Raw genomic sequence first — 9,210 nt, forward strand, 5'->3', positions numbered from 1 at the left:
GGGTGTAGGTGTATGTGTTGTGCTATACAGTAGGTGTAGGTGTATGTTTTGGGTTGTATACTATGTATGTGTATGTGTTGTACAATGTGATGGGATAGGTAGGTATGGGACTTTGGATCTTGTTGCTCATATTGAGGGTTGAGGTGGTTTAATATCTAGATTCCCTTGTTGATATTAAGGGTTGAGGTGGTTTAGTATTTGGATTCCCTTGTTAATATTAAGGATTGAGGAGGTTTAGTATTTGGATGCCCTTATTTATATTAAGGGGTGAGGAATTTTACTCTCTAGATGCCCTTGTTGATATTGAAGGTTGAGGTGGTTTAGTCTCTATATGCCATGGAGGAGGCGATTCAATCTTCAAATTCCCTTGTTGCTTGAAGAGAAGAGAAGGCACTGGGTGCTTTCTGGGTTTGCAACCGATCTGATGTGTGGATGGGATTGAAGACAAGAGAAGATACTAGGTGTTTTTTGGGTTTCACAACCGATCCAGTGTGTGTACAAGAATGAAGAGAATAGAAGGTATTGAGTGCTTTCTAGGTTTGGAAACCAATTCAGTGTGTGTATGGAAAGGTAAAAGAACAATGGAAGAAGCAAAGAACCATTTGAAATATATGGATGAATATTTTATTTCAGTTTTTAACTATGCATGTGATCTATAATTCTAATTTATGATGGTTTCTTGTGATCTGTGATTCTAATTTATGATGGTTTCATGTGATCTATGATTCCAATTTATGATGGTTGAGTTTTGAGCTAACCAGACGTGATATGTTTATACATAACGATGTGATGAAAGAGTTAGTTTGACTTGTTGTGAAAGGAAGTAAACATAATTATAAGTGTACCTTATTGATGGGCCACCAATGAAGTATGTTTTGAATTTATTTCAATTCCTTTTGAGTCTAATGGAAACTATGTGCTTGGTATAGGAAAGCAGGGAAATCCTTTGTTTAGGTGGTTGGAATTGACATCAAGAATTAGCAGTAGCAACAAAAGGAATTGGAATAGGAAGTAACATGGTGGTAAGAATTCAGGAGCAGGGCCATTGTGGGACACTAGTACCCAAGAGCGTCCATTGATTTCCATGAGCATGTTATGACTAGTATGATGGTTTTGAGGGAGGGATATGCCTTAGTTTTTAGACCTTTCAATGCAAGGAAACCTTACTAAGGGATGGATCGCATGAGGGATTATGTTGTAGAGAATGGAATTCCAGGGAACTTGGAAGATGAGTGACTACACAGAAGGGGGTGACCGGATTGCTAGAGGGACTGTGTAGTAGAGAAGGGAAGGTTGGGGAATGAATTTTTTTTGGTCATTAGCATTACCAAATGTAATGAAAAACACATTGGGAGTGTACCCTAGAACAATGAGCCAGTAATTGTTAACTAAGAGAATAGGTAGCACAAGGATCATAGCATTGGACATTGGATGCAGGTTTTACTTTGGCATTAGATTCTGGACTCCTTAGGAAGGAGGTGAATCTTGGTATTTCTTTGAGGGTGGATGTGTGAGCCTCTGGATTCCCTTGTTGACTGATGTGAGTACTGTATCCCTTTATTTTTTGGTTAGAGAAAATGTGCATATGTATACATGTGTATTCATTATGAATATTGTAGTGAGATAGATTTATAAATCCCCGTAGAAAGTATGGTTGTTTGTTGGTTGAAGCAAATGTGCATAAGTATATGTTGTTGTTATTATAAATACCATAATGAGTTTTGTTTTAAAGCTCCATTAAATGATATGTTAGTCATGTTTTGAGAATTTATTTATTGTAAATAGTGCATCGAGCTGGGTTATACAGCTCCATAGGCAGTATGTTTTATTTCAATAGTTTTCTAGTCATATGTGTCATAGAACACCAAGGACAGTATTCCCCAAAGGAGTAGGGGTTTGTAACAACCCCTGGTTGATTTTCCATGTAAAAAAATATAAGACCAAGGTCATGGACATGTATTCCAAGCTCAACGTTGGAATTTTATTTATGAGAAATATAGGAAAATAGGATAAAAGGAAGGTGAAGTGACACAAATTTGCATGATAGGGAAATTGAAGAAAAAAATGAATGAAAATGAAGAAATTAGAGGTAATAATAATAAAAATGCATTAGAGGATCGGTTTGGGGCCTTTTATCAGTTTAGCTTTGGAATTAGTTTCAAAGAGAGGGAGAAGAGCACCAAGTCAAGAAAGCAAGCAAGCAAAGGAAAGAAAAGTAAAGACCAGGAAAGAAAAGGAAGGAAAAGGATAAGTAAGGACAAGAAAGGAAAACAAGGAGAAGGTTGTATCAACAACTTCAGCTAGAAAATTATGCATGTAATAGGTTGCATATGTGATTTCGTAGCTCACGTCTGAATGCATGGTACATGCATTGGTTTATTTGGTGCATTTGTTGTCATTGGTATGGGTTTTTCTAGGTTTGACAGTGGTTTCAGCCTTTCCTTTCCATTTCCTAGATAGCCTTGTTGTGATGGGATTCTTTTCTGGTTGAGCTTTGGATTACCAGAAGGTTTTGGAACAGGGTGATGTGGTCTCAGGAAAATTCCTAAGTGTTGAGGGTGGAGGTGTTTTAATCTCCGGGAATCCCTCAACATGTGGGTGGGGACAGGAAAAAACCTAAAGGAAATGGTGAATAAACTTTTGAGGCATCCAAGCTTGTTTGGATTTTTTGATCTCTTGACTGGTTTTGGCGAGATCATGATAGCCTGAGGGTGGAGGTGGTTTAATCTCTAGGAAGCCCTCATTTTTTATGTCATGAGATCCCACATTCATGCTTGGAATATGGCACGGGGGTGATTTTCTAAAAGAAACATTTGTTTTAGCGCAATCTAAGGTCGGGTGGTACGTGGAAGTCCCTGATTTGGTTGGATTTTTCATATGTTAATGAGAGTTATTTTCCTATTATGATTCATGAGTACTTGTACTTGTTATTATGTGGCTTTGGTGGTTCTTATGTCATGGTTAATAATTTGGTTATATGTTGGTTATAAGCATGGATTTGTAATGTGCTCTAGCTATGGCTTTGTTTAGGATTTGATAAGTATTTCATGGTTAATAAATGCATGGACTAACAAGTGTTATTGCAGCTATTATGAGAGGACATTATAACTTCTTGGTGATTCTTGGATAAGTTTTAGACCCTTATGATCAAATATGTATTCATGACCTGTAACTCACATGTTTGTTATATGTTTGACAAAATGATTTTCATGGTTAGACCTAGTTAGGTTAAGGTTTTTATTCAAGTTTTATATGTTTAGCATTTTCCTTATGTCATTTATCATTCTGAGAAGTTTTGGGAAATTACGGGTAGGGGCATGAAGGCTAACATGGAATTATGGCTCAAATGTTGGGACCACATGCATTGAACTGAGAAATTTAGGTCACAACCGCATGGAGAAAGGCTTGTGAGTGTAGTTGGAGGCCTTCAACTGAATGTAAGCAGTGTCAAGGGTGTGTTTGGGAGTTTGGGTCACTGAAGCAAAGTTCTAGCTCAGGATTAACCACCTAGGGTGTCTCTTTAGCTCCTTGGTTATTTGAAACCCCTATAGGATGTGAGATTGTTGTCATTAAGTCTCAATTGTAGACCCTACTTCCTTAACTGCAGCTAGTAGGTCAGGTCAAATCATAGTGGCTCTTCTCTTTCACATTTACCTAGAGGGATTGTAGAAGCGGGTAAATGTGAGGAGGATAGTTACACTTCTTATTAGGAAATTATGCATTGTAAAATCAAATAGGAGGAGGGACTAGGAAAAACGATAGGACATCAGAAGTTTTGTATTAAAGGAGAGAATAAAACAAAGTTACATGAACATATAGACTAGACTAGCCATGAAAATAAGGGGATATAGTTGTGGAAAGAGCTAGAATAACGTGAAAACTCTGCAAGAATTTTTGTGACATCAACTGAACCTTTCTATGTCTTCTTTGAAAAGCACAAGACAAAGATATTTTTGATAGAGTAAGCAGTAGAGAAGAAATTTATTGTGATAGATAAGTAATGTGGGTGCTTGTAGTTGTTATGTTATTTGCAAAACTTGATAATGGAAGTTATCTTGGTTGAATTTCCTGTAAACTGTAAATTGGACTAAGAACTATTATTCCTACTTGGCCCTAGTGGCATCATATCTAAGCTAAGGGGTGGTGTTCTAAAACAAAATTTTCTATGATTAGATGGAAATTTCTCAATATACTAAGATTTTCTAGTCATTTTCTTTAAATCGAGAAAAGTTTTTATTTCTACCTCTATTCTGCAATCCTATTTTAAACATTCCTTATGCAATTATGATTAGTCACAAAATTATTCTACATTATGGTTGAAGAATATATTATTTTGGAGCTATAAATTAAATTTATGTTCTCGTCACTCGTATATGGATATGTGTTTCATAGATGTTTGAGTTTATCCATAAAACATGTCTTTCCTTTCATAAATATTTATATTGTTCAAAAAGTTTTAACATAAAAATTACTTGCTAAAAAATTTAAATTATTGATAAGGGTTGTAGAAATTTTTTAATTTTGAATGAGAATTGATGGGGTCCAGATTTTACACGTTTTCATAAACCATTTTATCTCCCTATTCCTCCATTTTACTATTTCACCATTTCCTTCATTACATTACCTATGATTATGATGCATATTCATCCAAAGGTAAATTATTGTCGATATGTTATAATATTTCTTATTTTTTATGAGTTTACGGTTGAAATGTGTTTTATTATGAATTTCTGTAATTATGCCGTAAGGCGTTTCCCTCTGAAATAAACTCTCTAAACTGTTGTCATGTCAAAATATGTGCCATTCGATTTGGTTGTTAGATGATCGGGTAATCATTAACTGTTGATTTGAATTGCGCAATGCCAGGCCCGACGCTCCATACGAACAGTCAACCATCTTTCAACAATATACGTTGCGGTGAGCATAGAAGAGAAGGTGAGGCGCCTAGGGAGGCGAGACATCGTGGTCGTGTGGAGGGGGAGTGATACAGAGATACCCATTTGGGTAAAAAGTTTCCTGTTTATTATGGTGGAAGACATTTGTACACAGCTGGGCCATTGCCCTTTACCTCAAAATAATTCAACATCTTGCTTGTTGAGGGGGACGATGGACCTGGTGGTCCAATAAGGGAGCGTCAGTTCAAGATACTTATAAATTTTAGGTCAATTCCTATCTGGGAGGGAGGATGATGCTCCGCATGAAGCCCTGCAAGTTCTTGATATTGTTCTATGTGAGCCACCAACTGAAAGGTACATTCCTGTTGGCAGATCATTTTATTCTAGCGACCTGGGGGCAAAGTAGTCCCTTGGAGAGGGATTGAAAAGCTGGCATGGGTTTTACCAATGTTTAAGGCCAACCCAAATGGATTATCGCTCAATATTGATACGTCTTCAACTGCATTCATTGAATCATTAGCTATGGTTGATCTTGTTTCGCAACTATTGGATAAGGATGTGAGAGCAATACCGTCTCCATGTTGTACAAAGAGATTGGTCAACATAGGCTTCTTTAGTTATCTGGATGTATGTTTCAATTGCCTCGTAAGGAACGAAGGAACAATCTCTGAGTGTTGGGGTTGCTTCTCGAAGTAGTGAGGGGCTGAACCATGCTTTCCTTTGGTCTGTGTCTCGGTCAACAATACTTTGTAAGTGATTTTGAAACTTTTGTAACGACATCTTACAATATTCCCGTAGCTAAAATTCATTTTATTGAGCTGAAAATTGTGCATGACTTAGCATCATCCCAATGCATAAAATTTAGTTGAGATCGAGAAAATAACCGGTGGCTTCGTAACGCAAATTGGCAGAGGAGGATTTGAGCGTCTACACCATGCATGTCTCTATGCCATCTAAGTACTGTCAAAAACATCGAAACAAGGAGAGAAGGAACCCTCAACAAAGGCATATATTATTGCTTGAGAGGTATATATAATTGCTTGATCGATTAAGGTCTCATGTTTTCATATATAAAAAAACAAAAAATTGTCATTAAAAATAAAATGTCAAAAATTTTTTTGTCATAAAAATTAAATGGTTTGATCTCTCTTTGGGCAGTTTTGGAGAAATGTGTGAAAACAAAACAGTGACACGTGGGAAAAACAAGGTATAATATAAGTTTCTTTGCGTTCGAAATTCCACCATAAATTCGTGTGTCATTTGTGGCATATTGTGGTGAAGGAGAATTATAAATATTGATTTAGCATTATATGTCCATGGTAAACTTCCCTGTAATGCTCTATTATGTCCAAACTTGTGTTTGATAGGAAAAAACAAATCCTAAATCACTATATGTCCACTCATTTTAGCTAACAATCTTGTTATTGAATAGGACCAAATGTTTTAGAGAAGTGACCGACTCAAAAACAAGACTCGACATTCCATTGAATGCAAGCCATGAATTAGAGTATCTATAATATCTGGGAGAGAACTGGTGGATACAAATGTCTCTGAGCTGAGGAAAATAGTCATATCCTCTCGTATGTAAGCTTTGTTCATGTAAATATATTCATATTTGTGGGTATGAAGATATTGGAGAACTAGAAATGTAATGGTGTTGTGGATTTCGAATTTTATCTCTTGGGGAGATAAATGATTTTGTTAGTAAATATTGAAATATTTTGGGATGAATAAGTGGTAAAATAGGTCAATATGAGCAGAGTGTGGAAACTGGCAGAGTTGGCCATGCTAGGAATAAAAATCCAAAACAATGAAATACAGGCAACGAATGAAGTTATAAGTGAATTGAAAAAAAACAATCGAATGAAATACAAACAACGAATGAAGTTGTAAGTGAATTGAAGAAAAGACATTTGATTTATTAGGGAAACTGATTCACTGGATCACAAATCTGTCCATGATCAAATCTTTTATGTGGCTCTAGCATCATACTAGACTAACAACTCATCTACAAAGTATCTATATTCTGAAACTTATATCACCTACTTACATAGGTTGGGTTTCTATGGTCATAAAATATTCACTCTTTATCCTGAGAATATAAGATTTGTGAGAATCTCGCAACAACCTTTAACTAACACAGTTTAAGGTTAGTTAAAATGCTATGGTATAATACAGTTCAAGTGCTATGGTATTATGGATTATCCATTTTTGTTGTTATTAATTAATAAACAAATCTTAAATTTAATTTTAATGATCGTGTGATTTTCACGAAGAAGATAGATCTTCTATTTTAATTACACCGTAAGGCATTTCCCTCTAAAATGAACTCTCCAAACTGCTGTAGTGTTAAAATATGTGCCATTTGATTTGGTTGTTAGACGATCGGGTAATCATTAACCGTTGATTTGAATTGCGCAATGCTGGGCACGACGCTCCATACGAACCGTCAACCGTCTTTCAACAAGATACGTTGCGGTGAGGACAGACGAGAAGGTGAGGTGCCTGGGGAGGCGAGACATTGTGGTGGTGTGGAGGGGGACTGTGACGCAACTCGAGTGGATGGAGGATTTTTAGGATATTCTCCATCCCCTGGGAGAGGTGGGCAGCCTGCACAAGAATTCATCAGTGAAGGTGGAGCGAGGGTTTCTGAGCATATATACCTAAAGGACCACAACACGGGATACAACAAGCTCAGCACATCCGAGCAGGCAATGAAGGAGCTCGGCCGCCTGGTGGATGTTTATGCGCAGAAAGGAGAAGATGTGAGTATCACCATGACCGGTCACAGCCTCGGCGGTACCTTCGCTCTGCTCAGTGCTTACGAGGTTGTAGCGAAGGGCCTTAATTCGCTGAAAACTGATCCCAACAGGAACGTCCCTATGCTTGTGTTCTCTTTCGGAGCTCCGAGAGTGGGCAACTGGGCTTTCAAAGACAGATTGGAGGCTATGGGGGTTAAGGTTTTGCGCGTGGTGAGCGAATAGGACATGGTTCCCAAGATGCCCGGGATCATCTTCAACGAAGGGATGGAAAAATTTGAGCGACTAATGAAGCCGTTGCTTGACCATTTCCCCTGGACATACGCTCATGTTGGAGTGGAAATCAAGTTGGATCAGGGACGTTCGCCTTCTTTGAAACCAAATCTCGACCCTGCAAATTATCACAACTTGGAGGGATATCTTCATTTGTTGGATGGGTACGAGAGCTGGTGTGCCCCATTCCGATCAGGGGATGCCAAACGAGACGTGGCGTTGGTGAACAAGGCTTCCGACATGCTGAGGCCGGAATTAATGGTGGCGGGGAACTGGTATCAATTGGAGAACAAGGGCCTCGTTCGCAACTCGTATGGAAGATGGGTGCAGCCTGAACGAGAAGCCGAGGATATCCCATCTCCTAACCACGTACTAGTGCAAGGGTCTCTGGGTTTCGAGGTTCCAATATAGTGAATGTGTATAGATCAATGTGTGAAAGTAATGCATTTTCGCTATTTTTTATATATAAAAAGAGTATCTTAGTTTTTAGGAATGCATTTTTCGAGACTCTGACTAGCAAGGCATGTTGGAACTAAAAAGCGAAACAAATTCCAATCATTTACAGTCTGTCAATATGATCTTCGAAAAGAAAATATAGTTGTTACAGACATGAACAGTGCTACTAAAGAGCATATTAACTCTCAAATATTCAAAGAAAAATTTAGAAAATATGGAAGCTGCAACATATTAACTTTCGAATATTCAAAATCTAAGTTCTGAAAAATTTAGAAAATATGAAAGTTTCCGGAGTAGACCCTGTTGTCTTGTATATATGAAGCTTAGGAGATGACTCTAGGTGTTCCAATCACACCTTTTTTGGAAAGCATATCTGTAATATGGTTTTGCAATGTGTGTAAAGCATATCTGTAATATGGTTTTGCAATGTGTGTAAAGCAAATCTGTAATATGGTTTTCATTTCAGGAAAATGTGTGCAAATGAGATGTGCTGAAAGGTAAATTTTATGGATTTAATACGTTTCATCCTGTATGACATCACTAGAGGCCGAAAGCAATTGAGCTTTTTTATCCCATCAATGCAACTTTTTAAATCCCCAAATACCTGAATATCTTTGATGTTGAGCCATTGAAACAAGTATAAAAAACCCGAGATGCAATAATTTCTGCCCAGTTATTAGTACCCTACCACCTTAAAAATATGTTTATGTTGTATATATGGTCGTAGTACCAGCTGAGATATGTCAAAATAATAATATGGTATAAGAACTCTTATAAAGGTTCATAGTTGTGTGTATGAAAGATATATAATTTATCAGTTCTGTTGA

The 9,210-nt window shown here is 37.3% G+C and overlaps 1 pseudogene; it reads left to right on the plus strand.

Annotated features, from left to right (window-relative positions):
* The first annotated feature begins 7,882 nt into the window (after positions 1-7,882).
* On the plus strand, positions 7,883-8,338 carry LOC149151803 (phospholipase A1-Igamma2, chloroplastic pseudogene; annotated as a pseudogene).
* Positions 8,339-9,210: the final 872 nt, after the last annotated feature.

This window comes from Pinus tabuliformis, chromosome 9, assembly GCF_031772625.1.
Source record: "Pinus tabuliformis cultivar Carrire ecotype Pingquan chromosome 9, CPIR1, whole genome shotgun sequence".
NCBI lineage: Eukaryota > Viridiplantae > Streptophyta > Pinopsida > Pinales > Pinaceae > Pinus > Pinus tabuliformis.